The sequence below is a fragment of the Pseudorasbora parva genome, chromosome 21 (assembly GCF_024679245.1).
Source record: "Pseudorasbora parva isolate DD20220531a chromosome 21, ASM2467924v1, whole genome shotgun sequence".
NCBI classification, from domain to species: domain Eukaryota; kingdom Metazoa; phylum Chordata; class Actinopteri; order Cypriniformes; family Gobionidae; genus Pseudorasbora; species Pseudorasbora parva.
The window spans coordinates 36,329,557-36,345,522 of record NC_090192.1 but is presented as its reverse complement, the minus strand read 5'-3'; the positions used below and the strand labels follow the sequence as shown (position 1 = coordinate 36,345,522).

The 15,966-nt window shown below is 37.4% G+C and overlaps 1 long non-coding RNA gene across 1 annotated transcript; it reads left to right on the top strand.

The window, feature by feature from the left end:
- The first annotated feature begins 14,933 nt into the window (after positions 1-14,933).
- LOC137055618 (uncharacterized) lies at positions 14,934-15,716 on the top strand. The gene is made up of 3 exons (XR_010900034.1): positions 14,934-14,999; positions 15,203-15,256; positions 15,371-15,716. It is a non-coding gene; the product is annotated as an uncharacterized lncRNA (long non-coding RNA).
- The last annotated feature ends 250 nt before the right edge of the window (positions 15,717-15,966 follow it).

Sequence of the window (15,966 nt, the reverse complement as noted above, 5' to 3'; positions counted from 1 at the left end):
CATGTGTAATGGGACATTAGACAAACTGAACAAATTACACTTTAAATAATGTTTTCAGTTTTTAATTAAGCTGATGTTAGCTCAAGTGTTCGTTCTTTAAGATTGTTTTTAGTTATTTATTTGATGCTATAAAACGGGGGTGTGACATTATGATTGACAGCTTCTCTAAATGAAGTAATCACTGAGGAACCAATGGGCATTTTCGGGAACTTCTGGAGATTGAGCTTTAACTTTAAAGGGTCATGAAACCCCCCTGCTGCAGCGGTGCTTTTTCACACCTTCGATTTGAAAAGGCTTCCAAAAAGGGGAGTGGTCGACTGTGAAAAGGTGGGATGGGTATTGTTTGGAAAGAGGGAATGGTTTGCATAAATAGGGGAGTGACATTAGGCGCATTAAGTTTAGCGATACCAACAGCAGCAGTTACAGCGGTTCTGAGACATGTTCTTGGTTCCCGTTGGCATTGTTTACAACAGAAAGATTAGATGAGGGATGAGTGTAGCGAATGAGAGAGCTCTGAGATCATAAGTGGTGTGCAGCAGAGATCGCAAGTCATTCAGCTCTTCAAATCGGCATTATTCAGGGAGAAATGAAAATAAATGTTATTCTGTATGATGAAATATTCTGCAAACGTGATAATAAAACTATATTTGTCCAAATATCATTTATGACTCAGAGCTGTCGTACAATAACACTTTAAAACTGCTTTTGCTTATTGGAAATGAGAGCAGTGCTGCAGTATGGAGATAAGACGATAAGATAAGAACACATGCGGTTTAGTGCATGTCTGTGACCACAAATAAAATGAAGAGGTGGCTTTTGATTCTTGTTGATATTTCATTAAAAAATATTGTTCATTAGCCTACAGATCGGTCATTTTGCACTCCTGACATAAATTAGATAATGTCAACGCTTGCAGGTTCGGCGTGCGATTCCTCAAGTTCATTTTACTTTACCAAGCCTTTGTAGCAAAGGCTTCCACAGACGGTGCCCGGTTACAGCTCGCTCGGCTCCCTTACTTCATATCAGCATAACGCCTCACTTTCCTCCTTGACTTTTCCGCACGCTGCTTCCAATACTTCCCCGCCATGTCTCTACAATAATGATAGAAGACGAGCCTGACAGAAGTGACTGTCTCATGCATATTAACTAAATTATCTTGTATGCATACTACAGCACATGGATTGGATTGAATGAGCTTTATGTCATATCGAGAATCGCTCGGAACGGTCAACGTCAGCATGTCCAGAGCAGCCCATTCTTGGGCCGAAAGCACACACTGGCGTCAGCATTTGTGACGTTGCTCCGACTCAGCTTTTCAAACCGGAAGACAGAAAACGCTCCGAAAAATGCAAAAATAACAATTTTTCAAATATGATTAACATTAATGAGTACCCTTAGTGTTTTCAATGATGTGCAGCCTATAGATATTTGTTTACATTAAAAAAAAAAAGTTTTGGGGTTTCATAACCCTTTAATTTCTACATTTCCATAACTGTTTTTATTTTATTTCTTTTATACAAAATGTTGTTGATTTGGCAGGAGTGTGGGTGGGACTTTGATATCATGGCTCCACTTTGCACAGACTCCAAAATGTCAGCACCATATTTAGACACTGGTGGTTTCACTTACTTCAAAGGGAAAGAGTAAATGTTCATCTTCCATCCATCCATCCATCCATCCTTTTTTTCTAGTCTATCTATTTGTAAAAAAATTAAGGATCAGCATTCTCCCCTAAAAGTGATCGGGCAGACCAAACCGTAAATCACAGAGATTTGAAACTTTGAGGGCTGGTAGTACTAAAACCATCTACAACGTCACCAAGACTCGGCCTGACGGGGGTGCTAGAACTGTCAAATATACAACATCGTTCATAACTCCTAAACCATTAGGCAGGGTTAAGTGTCTTAAAAGTGTCTTTTGTGAACTAGTCCTAGTATTTTGGCCTGACTGTAATCAAACCATTTCAGCTAGATTCTCTTTAGTCTGATTGTCAATAATTATCAAAAAAAAAGTTTAAATTTCAATTCATGAATTTCAATCCTCTAAAGGTCTCCAAAACGTTTGAAGTGGAGGGAGCCACTTTTACTAAAATGGCTATAATTCTGAATGACGATGGAATGAGATATTTTCACCAAACTTGGCACATGTGTAAGAGTTCGATCTGTTATTTATGATCTAACATAAATTAGATAATGTCAACGTTCGGCATGCGATTCCTCAAGTTAATTTTACTTTACCAAGCCTTTGTAGCAAAGGCTTCCACAGACGGTGCCCGGTTACAGCTCGCTCAGCTCCCTTACTTCATATCAGCATAACACCTCACTTTCCTCCTTGACTTTTCCGCACGCTGCTTCCAAAACTTCCCCGCCATGTCTCTACAATAATCATGGAAGACGAGCCGGAATGAGATATTTTCACCAAACTTGGCACACGTGTAAGAGTTCGATCTGTTGTCGTGTGAAAAAGGATGCACCGACTGGCCACTTGGTGGCACTACCTCGTGTAAAAAATGGCTGTAACTACGCAACCCTGAAGTCTGACTGACTTGAAATTGCCATGCGGTGTCTTTGTCCAAGGTGCCAAGACGTCCTTTGAGCACATTCACATATCACGAAAAACGCAGCCGGGGGTGGCTAACGGAGGCCGATCAGAACAAAACTCGCTGGGCCTGGAGGAAGGCAAAGAAATAACAACAATCGGTGAGTGTTCAATAAACCAATTGACAATGGAAATGGATTCATCTGTAAGATGAATCAAACTTCCATTAATGTGACTAGAAAACTAATTTATGGTAATCATTAACCATCATTTAATAATATAAATCTTAAGCAATAACATTATTATTTTATAATCTGTGGCAGAAACAAACTTGCAAGCATTGGTAAGGTATGTTCTCTGAGGACATGGCAAATGTTGTTAGGAGCACCGAGTGGTTCAATGGTTTATTTCTACACCAAACAAGTCAACATAAAAGCATTTCTAATTCAAAAGTCAGGTATAGGGCCACATTTAGGATGACTAATACAGTAGGACAGAGGGTACATCAGTGCTTTCTAGACACTTGAAGTTTTTCTTTTGCCTTTCTCTGGAGACCTGGTGACTGAAAGAGAAAAGCAAGTAGGAACAAAGTGTTTAATTCTCCATGATCCAAAATATATTTGTACCTTTTCACCGGATCAGCACTAATGCAGGAACTTTTGTGAAAGCTAAAACTCAACAGTTTTGTAATCTTGCCTTCTAATTGCATTTTGTCCCAAAACTCAGAAAGGTTTTCACAGAGCAGGAAGAAATCAATTGAAAAAAAAAAAAAAAAACTTAAATATGTATAAAGTACCCCAACACTTTATCAAAGTTTTTGAGAGGGTTTAGACAAAAGTTTTTAGAGTACATCTTATGTCTTAACCCATAGCGCAAATAATTCATGATATTATCCAACCGATGATTATCCATATTAGATTTTTCTGTCAATGGAAGATGTTGCAAAAGAAATACTGAAAACCCACTCGTGAACTCAAGCCCTAAAAAAATCAATAGAATTATTCATTAAATTCTGTGGGTAATGAGAGTTATGTTCTTGAACAGTACATCAAAAAAATGAATATATATTTTACCCCCCAAAAAAAAAAAAAAAAAAATGTTATTCAGTTTAACTGACCTCAGTTCACACTGTAACTTTATAAGTGCAGAATTTTGTATGCAGTTCTCTGAAAAACCAACATATTCCCACATACAGGCTACTTGTTGCATCAGACAGGTTATATTTGATCAAATACATTATTTATTATAAAATGTTAAATATAAGGTCAACAAGAAACAGCATTTACCCGATTAGATCTGTGTTTATAAATGCAACTGACCATTAACACTGGCCACTATTTTACTGACCATTAACACTGGCCACTATTTTACTGACCATTAACATTGGTCACTATTTTACTGACCATTAACACTGGCCACTATTTTACTGACCATTAACACTGGCCACTATTTTACTGACCATTAACACTGGCCACTATTTTACTGACCATTACCACTGGCCACTATTTTACTGACCATTACCACTGGCCACTATTTTACTGACCATTACCACTGGCCACTATTTTACTGACCATTAACACTGGCCACTATTTTACTGACCATTAACACTGGCCACTATTTTACTGACCATTACCACTGGCCACTATTTTACTGACCATTACCACTGGCCACTATTTTACTGACCATTAACACTGGCCACTATTTTACTGACCATTACCACTGGCCACTATTTTACTGACCATTACCACTGGCCACTATTTTACTGACCATTACCACTGGCCACTATTTTACTGACCATTAACACTGGCCACTATTTTACTGACCATTACCACTGGCCACTATTTTACTGACCATTAACACTGGCCACTATTTTACTGACCATTAACACTGGCCACTATTTTACTGACCATTAACACTGGCCACTATTTTACTGACCATTACCACTGGCCACTATTTTACTGACCATTAACACTGGCCACTATTTTACTGACCATTAACACTGGCCACTATTTTACTGACCATTAACACTGGCCACTATTTTGCTGATCAGGAAACGCCAAGATGCACATGAATTCTAAAAAAATATATACACCTGGCAGAGTTTTTTTTTTTTTTTTTTTTGATAAGAAGCCATGTGTATAAACTATGATGGAAACAACTGTGAATGTGATTGGATAACTGGACTAACCAGTGGACAAATTCCATTGCACAGCATCTGAAATGTTGGTTTGGTCATTCTGAAATGCCTGAGCCAAAGTCTGTCATCAATCTGGTTGGGTATAATTCTCTCCCAATCTTTGGGATTGCATTCCCAAATGCCAGCATCTAAATGCAAGATAACATGATGGCGTTTTTCACTCTGAGGTGCAAGTCATTTGTGCTGAACATAAAAGATGATATGTGTGTAACCAAACAGTTGATGGGTCCAATTGACTTCCATTGTTTTCCCCCATGGAGGTCAATGAGGCCTATCAACTGTTTGGTTAACCTTATCTTCTTTTGTGTTTAGCAGAAGAAAGGAATTTAAACAAGTTTGGAACAACTCAATTATAACAGGATTTTCATGTTTTGGTGAACTATCCCTTTAAACATAAAGTAAAACTTGTAGTTCACAGCAGCATAAAGGTGAATCCTGGACCTTAAAAAATTAACACTGGACTTTAGAAGAAGAAAAAAACATCTCATGGGGTTTGAGGAAACGTTTGATGTTTTTGGTAAGTTCATTAAAGTTTCATGCATATTTAAATTCAGCATTTACATTCTTGGCTCAAACCTACTGCATTTACAGAAGCCAGATTTTGAGACTTGACTAACAATTTAAAGAGATGCTAAATCTCTCATTTATTAATAATTTAAAAATGTATATTTCATATTTAAATGCACATCTATTTTTTCATGTAGAATATTTTTGGCTTATTTTTTTCTGAAAGAAATGTAAATGCATGTTCTGTTAAAACATGCTTTAATTATAATATGTTTGATTTTGTATATGAAAAGCAATGCGTACACACAAAGTTTGTATCACATGTTTAGACGTGATGAATAACTGTTGTTAAGGTCATTTTTGTCTTTCAAAAACTGGAAAAAAACGTTTGTGTCAGAAAAAAGTTGTCTGATTTTTAAACTACTATTTTACCGTACTTGTGACGTGACAGCATTTGACTGTAGATTTCTAGCCAACATAAAGCTTAAATGACAACCAATTACAAGAGCATCAGACAAAAAGAAGCTTTGAATCACTGAGACGTGTAGCTCCCGGTGGAGCTGTTTCTACAACACTTGCTCTTGTCCCATTCTGCTAATCTTTCTTTCAGAGATGTTTCCTGATAGTTCCTTTGCCCAAAGACCACCATTACATAGGACGAAACTTGGCCAACCACACTCACATCACAAGTGATGTTTTACCTCTTCATAATGCCGAATGAGACGGGGCTATGATCTGTCTCCACCGGCATGCCAACGTCGTTCTCCAGGGAGGCTAATTATGGGATTGAAAGAGTCAGATCTACTGGATATCAATGCAGTGCTTGGTTGACATGTGTTCTGTGAGGGAGGACAAAAGTGACTTTAGAGGAGGATGCAAGGCTGGGGTAATGAACACTTGGGATCTGAATGTAGTGAGCTGTCTTACATTACAGATTTTTACGGGTTATTTTACTGCAAGGAGTTGCACTTTTATTCTGTTACTGCTGTGCATTGACAACAACAAATTAAGTTTTACATTTAATACATCTGCCTTGTTTATCATTTTGACCTTTCATTCCAAACATTTGCACACAAAAAAAAGAAACAACATTTTTTTTTTTCTTAAAGTATGGAGGAGCAAGTTCAGATAATAAACACAAGTGGAGAGCACTCAGCCAATCCACGGTAAGAGGTATATATTCTGCAATCAGCAGTCTTTACCTCCGTTTATTAGCCTCCCTCCACCACCCCTTTACACTTCTAGTTCTAACCACTTACATACACGGGGATGGATTCCAGCAAATTCTGCGCTCGGATCCCTTCCCCCCGGACAGCATGCCAAATACGCATTACACTTTACTTCCTCTAAATTATATGTAAGTTTGAACTCGTGAACCTTTCATTGAAGTAAAATAATTGAAAGTGGGATGAACTCACATTATGAAATAAAAGCTTTCTCCAAAACACATTAGCCATAATTATTGGCACCCTTTTATGAATTACTTTTTGCAACCTTCTTTTGCCAAGAGTACAGCATTGAGTATTTTCCTATAATGCCTGATGAGTTTGGAGAACACCTGACAAGAGATGAGGCAATTCTCCAGATCCTTCAGATTCCCGGATCCATATTTGTGCTGCTGCTTCTTCTAATTTCAGTTCTTCAACTTAACTAAACAAAATATATAACACTGACCTGGTGGTTTTTGGATATCTTACTGGAAAAAAAGATACTACATAGTGCCCCTTTTAAGGGAATTTGGCTTTTGTGTTTCCTCATATTTATACTGATATGAAACAAGAAGTCATGGCTGAAAAATCTAGGGGTGCCAATAATTGTGCCCAATGTATTTTGTTTTTTCTCAAGAAAAGCATTTATTTCATAATTTGATTTACCCCATTGATCACATTATGCAATTCTCCCCATTGTAATGCCTTATGGGGTCAACTTTTCTGTGAAATTAGTTTTTTCTTTCACTCCAAATATATCTGAATGTTAATGAAGGTCTGTATTAGTCATAATGTGAGCAGGAGTGTAGATTCCTTGTCCTCTCAGCACCTGTTTAACAAGATAGCTTTAAATTTACTTCCATTATTTTCTGTTTTGCCCTTTTTTCAGATTTTAGTCACACTTCAGATGCATGTGTGTGTGAAAGAGAGAGGGAGTTTTATTATCATCATCTTAATTTAGCTGCTCAGTTATGTGTGGAAAAGAGCACTCACAAAACCCATTAATGTACTTAGTCTATCTCCAGAGATAATATCTATATATTTCATAGAGTAGGCCTATTGTGCAGTGTTTGTTCCTAAAGTATATCGGAGAAGGATGTTTATACACACAAAGAGCAACTAATGAGCGGGGAAATGAAAAATATTGAAGAAGAACTTTAAGGGTTCAGTCTTTTGCACACATATATAGCTGCCAGACACCAAACACTCGTGTGAACGTGTGTGCATCATTAGTGTCAAAAATAATTATTTTATTTATTTTTTCATCTGCTGTTAATTGTACAGTATAGCCTTGACCCAAACTAACACCATTGGAGTTTGAGATGCTCAAACAAACAGAATAATGTTTTGAAAGTACCACACAGTCACAGTGTTACACTTTCTTGGAGAATTTACCAACAGAGAGTTTCCGGCTGTAAATTAAAGTATTTTTACATTAAAAAAATACACACATCACCTTTAAACTAACCATCATCTCAGCGTGTATATCTACGCCGTGTGATTCCGCGTGAATGTCTACGCCCGAAACAAACCATGTGTGTGTGTGTGTGTGTGTGTGTGTGTTTATGTGTGTGTGTGTGTGTGTGTGTGTGTGGGTGTCTGTGTTGTGTCCACAATATAAATTTATTTATAAACATACAAAATTATGTTTTTTTTGAAAATGTAAAAATGCAGAATGGTTCTTGTGATAGGTAGGTTTAGGGGCAGAGGCAGTGTGTCTGTGTGTCTGTGTGTGTGTGTGTGTGTGTGTGTGTGTGTGTGGGTGTGTGTGTGGGTTCAGGGGCAGTGTAGGGGGATAGAAGGAAACGGCGCTATTAAACACACTAAAAAACAAATATGCGTCTTGATAGCACGCCAAAATGGCATACGAATTGGCCTGTCATATATATACTGAACACTTGCAATGACATCCATCTTAAATGCTCATTAAAGCAGTCTTATCATGAAGTTTTTACTGTATATTTAGAAAATAAGGACTTTTTGTCTTGACAGATGTGTTCACTATATGAAATAAAAAAGAGCTGCATAAATATTTTCACAACTACACTGTAAAAAAAGGCAAATTTTGAACTTTTGCAGTACAATCGACTGGGACTTTTAAGTTATTTCAACTTAAATTATGTCAAACTGACTTTAAAAAATGAGTTTCATCATTCAACTAATTATTATTATTATTTTTTTACATTTCTTAACTTATTTTGATGAGTTAAAACAATGTAAAAACATATGTTGTCATAACTTATTGAACATATAATTTTTTACAGTGTAAATGCTGTTACTCATTCATTCCACATATGCATCGCTGTCATAAAGGCATTGCAGCAAAAAGCCTCTTGTTTAAATTCTAAAGGTCATAGAGAATTTAGAAAATGGTAGGATTAAATGAAATTGTTGTCTTTGTAGAAGAGTCTTTGGCTAACTATATGTGGACCTTTGGGGAAATAATGTGTGATATGACCGTTTGAAAGGAAGACCAGCCTGTGGGACACCTGCTGCTGTAACTCATATAGCATAGCAGATGAATTCACTGAATCTTTTTGTGTGTCACTGACTTTCAGATGAGTTTCCTCTCAGACAGGAGATACTGGCAGCATTTCTGAATCTTCAGGATAAAAGCTTCTTTTACTTTTTCTCTCCATTTTATCTGTCTGTCTTTCTCTTTGTTTCTTCTGTGGCATTTTTTCCTCGATGGTATAGTCTCTGTTTAATATCTTTCCAGGCTTACCTGTAAAATAGGAAAATTAACATATTAGAGTGATATCGCATGCATTTGCTTTGATTTAAAATGATCACTGTTAGTCTACTCTAATTTTGTTTGGATTATTTGGATTTACTATGACTGTAAACCAAATTATTTTTTATTATTTATTGGTGCATGTTATTTTTAATGAAACAAATAGTTATGTGAAATAACTTTCCTTTTTAACCTTTTTGGCTAATGTCTTTTTATTTGTTAACCCCTCCCATTCCCACTCTTCTTGATCCACAGTGTCTTAAATAAAAGCCTGTGCTATACAATGGTAAATATTGTTTCAATATTACAAAGGGAAAGAAAAATGTGACTTTAAGACCAAGGACATGTGTTTAGAAAGTAAATGGGTCCTGGTCAATCCATTGTCACATGCCAAACGTCCTTATGGGACACTTAAAAGGGTTAGTGTGGCAAGCAGCGGGGCGAGGGACCACGAGAGCGGGCCGGTGACGAGTGGTAATGAGTACCAGCTGCGCGACACACCGGTCTCGTCTCGCGGCCAAGTGACGGGAGCATAAAAGGAGGAGCGAAAGCAGCGGAAGAGGAGAGAGGACCAGGCCTGGAGTTTATGTTGAGTTTTGTTTATGTTTTGTTATGTGTGTGTGGGCAGTCGTCCGTGAGGGGCTGCCCGCGGTTTACTTTCGTTTTTATTTATTTTGGAATTAAAGTTTGTTGAACGTTCGCCGGTTCCCGCCTCCTTCCTTCCCACCCCGTTACAGTTAGTTCATTCAAAAATTCAAATTCTGTCATTAATTACTCACCCTCATGTTGTTCCAAACCCGCAAGACTTTTGTTCAACTTTCGGAACACAAACAAAGATATTTTTTATAAAATCTGTGTGATTTCTGTCCCTCCATGGACAGTGTATGATGATGATTCAAAAGGTTTGTAAAACGAATCCATATGAATTGAGCGGTTTAGTCAAAAAAATTTCAAGAAGACACGATTGCTTTATATGTTGAACAGATTGAATTAAGACGCGTAATGTGAGAATGAACGTCATTGGATCCTACAGAAGCCCAAACGTTCCATGTAACACGAGAATGAGCCTCATTGGTTCTTGCTGAAGCTCAAATGTGCTGCGAAATGGGAGAATGAACCTCATTGGTTCTCGCTGAAGCTCAAATGTGCTGCGAAATGGGAGAATGAACCTCATTGGTTCTCGCTGAAGCTCAAATGTGCTGCGTAACACGAGAATGAACCTCATTGGTTCTCGCTGAAGCTCAAATGTGCTGCGTAACACGAGAATGAACCTCATTGGTTCTTGAGGAAGCTCAAATGTGCTGCGTAACACGAGAATGAACCTCATTGGTTCTCGCTGAAGCTCAAATGTGCTGCGTAACGGGAGAATGAACCTCATTGGTTCTCACACGTCAAACATGCTTGAGCTTCTGTTCACCACATCTGATGTGTGCACTGATGAATGTTTATATGTGAATAAATAACATATAAAAACAGATAATTAAGTATGTTCATTATATAAAGCAATCAAGTCTCTTTAGAATATTTGGACTAAACCACTCAATTAATATTTGTAATGGATTATTTTGTAATGCAGTAGGCATTTGTGTTATGAAGATGAATGAAAGTCATCTATGACATGAGTAAATAATGACTGAATTTTTGGGTGAACTATCCCTTTAACTATTTAAGGGCTCGGCCTGGGTGGCATATTGACACCAGACTCACATCAGATTTTTCTTATGTGAGAAACAGCGAAAAATCCATAAAAGCGGAGGAAGAGGAAGGTAACCTATATGGAGCTTTTATGTTTGTTTTTCTTGCTATTCCAGGAAGAAGAAGAAAATGTATTGGGGCTACCAGAGAGTATGCATTCCTCACAAGAATAGCACCATCCCTTTGAAAGGCAGAACTATATATATATATATATATATATATATATATATATATATATATATATATATATATATATATATATATATATATATATATATATTTTTTTTTTTTTTTTTTTTTTACACAGATCTGGCCCTATGCAGTTGTATAAACAGATATAGTCACACAGATTTCCATGGTAGCTTGGTGACTGACCCATGAGCCAGAATGGAGAGGGAACTGAGCTCTTGTTTTCCTCTCTGCATTGCATCATTGATTCTATCCCTCTATCCACACATCCATTCCTGCATTCAAACCTGATCTCACGAGAAAATCATCAAGTGAAATGAATCCTCCAGCTTGTAGAGGTGTACACCTCAGTGTTAAAGTCAACCCAGGCTCATTGGGAATACGTGACTCTGCCTACATTTTTGCACCACCCGAAATATGTACCTTCAGGTACGTTTACCTGCACTTTTTGGGTGAAACGTCCAACGGAGGCGCTAAGTGGTAATATTTTTTCTCCATTCCGGATGCGGAACATGACTTCGCGTAAACATACACGTTCCAACCTGATCTCACAGAATGAATATTTATAGCCTAGCTTTATATTTTGGTGCAACTAACTCCACTCCTACCCTAAACCTACCCACTCTCAACCATATAAAACACGTAACAGGCAAATAAATTTACAGTCACAGTTATTTATTGCAAAAACTGACCAAAAAACTGTATAAAAGTATTAGTTGCAGACCAAGTCTTCTGAAGTCATACGATATCTTCATGTGAAGAACAGAGTTGATCTTAATGTTTTAGTCGTTGAAATGATGATCGCGCTCCTTTGCGAAAAGAACACACACACACACACACACACAATCGTTCATATTTCTAATTCAAATGATACACACGGTCGGAAAAGGGACGCGATTGGTCACGAGACACACGAGAGCCAATGGCATTTTACAATCAAAGCTGACGTAATGACGCAATTGGTCACGCGACACACGACAATCGTTTGGCCTCGGAACACTTGGGATATTTGTTCTTTCTGAATAAATTATGCATGCAGTCGTATCTGCCTGTTATATCCTGTTTTTTATAATACACAAATGGGAAGGTTTAGGGAAGGGATTGAGTTACGCGTTCAAAATGTGTCTGAATATGTGTGTGTGTCCACAAGGTAAATGGATTTTAAAACATACTAAATTGTTTTTTTTTTTTGAAAATGTAAAAATGCAAAATGTTTCTTGTGATGGGTAGGTTTAGGGGCTGTGTGTGTGTGTGTGTTGGGTAGGTTTAGGGGTAGGGGCAGTGTAGGGGGATAGAATGAAATGCCGTTGATAAACACTAAAAAGCAATTATGCGTCTTGATAGCACGCCAAAATGGCATACGAATTGGCGTGTCATACATACGCCATTTCATGAGATCAGTCTGGGAATGGAGAAAAAATATTACCACTTAGCGCCTCCGGTGGACGTTTCACCCAAAAAGTGCAGGTAAACGTACCATATTTCGGGTCTTGCAAAAATGTAGGCAGAGTCACGTATTCCCAATGAGCCTTTACTCAAAGTTTTAAAATGTGGACGAGTGACTTGGTACATGATGTATCTTTCTAGGCTATGCTGCAAATGTTCCTGCATGACAGGACAGGATCAAATAGGCCTTTTTGTCCTGGCAACCTGTGCTTAAGAGGGACATTATTGGTTATTTAACTGCAAGAAAGAAATGGTAAGAATTTGTACTTCTTTAGTCTCTGAGCGTTGCACATGCACTTACCCTTCAAAAACACGCCGGAAACCAAGACGGCTTGGCATAGGTTTGTTTAACGATTTGCTTATTTACAAGTGTTCAATTTAAAAAGAATGATATAAAATAAAGTACAAATTTGTACAAAGTACAAAAAACAAAAACAAAAAACAACAACAACAACAACTAAAGACTCTTCTCACCAAGGCTGACAAAATTCTTCAAAATTCTTCAAATTCTTCATTTAATGAAAAATATAGTTACAAAAAAGTCATATTGTGAAATATAGTTACATTTTAAAATCATTTTCTATTTAAATACATTTTAAAACATTATTTATTTAATTTTCAGCATACTCCAGTCTTCAGTGTCACATATCCTTCAGAAATCATTCTGATATGCTGATTTGCTTCTCAATTATTAAGAGTAGTTCTTATTGTCATCCTTGCTGCAGATTAATATTTTTGTGGAAACCATGATGCACTTTATTTCAGGATTCTTTGATGAATAAAAAGTTATATTTTATTTACCAATTACTCTTGACTGCAATGCAAATATGTCTGTTTTCACTAAGATTAAAGGATTCTGTGATCCAGTACTAATTTATCTCTGATGACACTGTGGCTGCTTGTGTGTTTTACATCACATCAGATTGGCCACAATCATCCGTAGTTAAAAAGGAGACAATGTCTCTCCATGTCTGCTTCATATAAGCATGATTGACCTAAGTACAAATGTTTTGCTCAGGTAAACCCTAGGACCCTCAGGTGGGCATCAAGAGTCATGGGTCAGATCCCAAATGTTTTTTAGCTTGACATTTACAGAACAAAGCATTAAAAACAAAGCTGCATGCAACTGATTTAACACTGAGAGTCTGGCTTCCCCTAAAATCATATTTCCTTACATAGTGTTTTTATGTGTTCAAGTAACATCTCTTATTATTATGAATGTTAAAAACAGTTATGCTGAGAGAGTACTATGTGACATGGTGGAAGAAAAAAAAACGTTATGGGAGGAAAATCATATGTCAATGATTTGGTGTTCTCTTGCATAATGTTTGCATTCCCCGAGAAATTTTGAGTTGAAAGTTGATCAGAGGAACATTTTCTAGAGAACGCAAATGCTGTTCAAAATACATGATTTAACTTTTTTTTTTTTTTTTTTGCTTGATGATTACTTGAAAAGCAGCAAATAAACATTTTTTCTTTGTTTATAAACCGCTGGAGATTTGAGCTCATCTATCTCTCAGCTGATTTGGCATCTCAAAAAGGTTTTCCCCCAGTTTTCCCCTAGTTTTTTTGATTTTTTTTTTATAGTTAAAACACACAGACAGATTTGATAAAACAGTCAAGAGCTCAGAGGAAACAGATGCTGCGACCCAATACGCCTACTTATTTTACGTCCTAAAACTATGTACTATTTTTGTGAAGAAAAAGTATACACTTTTGAGTGTGTAGCAGAAAAGTATGCAAGCTTCGGGACATAGTAGGCTACTTCGCCATCTTCAACAGACTCTGTCGCTTAGTTACGTGCATCCCGTCACCGTTTAACTGCCCTGTCAATCATCGTCAGATTCGTCACAGTTCAAATCCTCCACATTCAGATTAATCTCCTACCGTATCGGAGAGAAATGTAGCTGCACGTTGATCTGCCATGTGTGGGTCTTTTATGCAGAGACTCTCCTCATGTGTTTGCAGTTTAAATATAATGATGCATTTAAAAGTTAATGGCCAAACGTGTCATTACAAAAGTTCACAATGCTGCTGCATGTGAAATATAATGTGGACAACACTGAATAAATATACTTTTGTCAGGTTAAATATTGATAGTTGGTCACTCAAACCCCTTTATCTAAATTTCTCTACTTAACCGTCTGACTCGCACATCCGCCATGTTTGTAGTTTTTTAACGGTTTTTATAACACTTTGGGCAATATCAGCCGTTGGAATGCCCATCGATTCATACTTCAAATTCGGACCGGAAATAGTAAACCATCCGGGTATCTTTGGAATACTCTTTTCAACATACTATGATTTGGGACATACTGATTCTATTTTCGAATACTATTTAGTATGGATAGTATGCGAATTGGGATGCAGGGAAGGGCATATAAAAATGAACTGGAACGCACCACCAGTCCATTTGCCTATAATAAATGACATCACAATCCAGGAAGTGACCTCATTTGTAGGGTAAACAACAGCTCAAACATCAGTAAGTACCAGTAATGAATTGGATGAGATGTGTGCTGTTTTAATTGTACTCAAACTGTTAAAAAACCAGCATGATAATATTTTTTTTTAATCAAAGTTGCATTTCTGAACAGATCTCTCTGTTTAGTCTTTGCCTTCTTATCATTCTTTCTCTCTTTCTCTCTACTCCAGTCCATATATATATCTCTCTCTCTTTCTCTCTAGGGTTTCGTATGTTGTCAGGCAATCAAGCATTTATTTGTGCCACTCAATCTGCAGGTAAGACTTTTCATTGCGTTTCTATAGACTTTGTTTTATTCATCTGGGCACATTTCACAGAGGACAGCTGGTTAAAAATTCATCCTGTCTTGTGCACCTTGATTCCTGGTGTAGGAATGAGAATGTCAGAATAACAGAAAGTGACAATGAGCCCTGATGTTCCCCACTGAGAGTTGTGCGTTTCCGAGGCCTTGACTGATAAAGCTCAATCATTCGTGCAATCCGTGGACCAAAATACAGCAAGCTCTTCGAAACAACAGCTTCACTTATTCAACAGCTTTCAATCCTGGGTTAGATATCAACATTCTGACAACACAGAGGATCACTTTTCAAAGATAGCAGCTTCTGTGTTAGATCAACCAAGCTGTCATTTTACCTGAAGCTTTTGGGTCCGCGTGAGCCCGTCGACACCGCTTGTGTTTGTTACCCGTGTGCCTTTTCAGACAGAGCAGAAAATAAATTTGACCTACACAGACGAATGGACAAACCGTTATTGTGCACCAGCAAAGAGAGACGAATAAAGCAAGCGTAGACGACAAATTCTGTAAATCGGAGAATGATAGCCAGTCATTTTCTCAAAGCTCTTCTCAGTGGAATGGCAATGGACCTTTTGGTGTGCCGTTATGGTCAGTTAGTTGTTTTCTATTTGGACTATTTCTTTTCACTGTCACAAACTATGAGAAGCTATGGGACGAGAAGCCAAAGATATC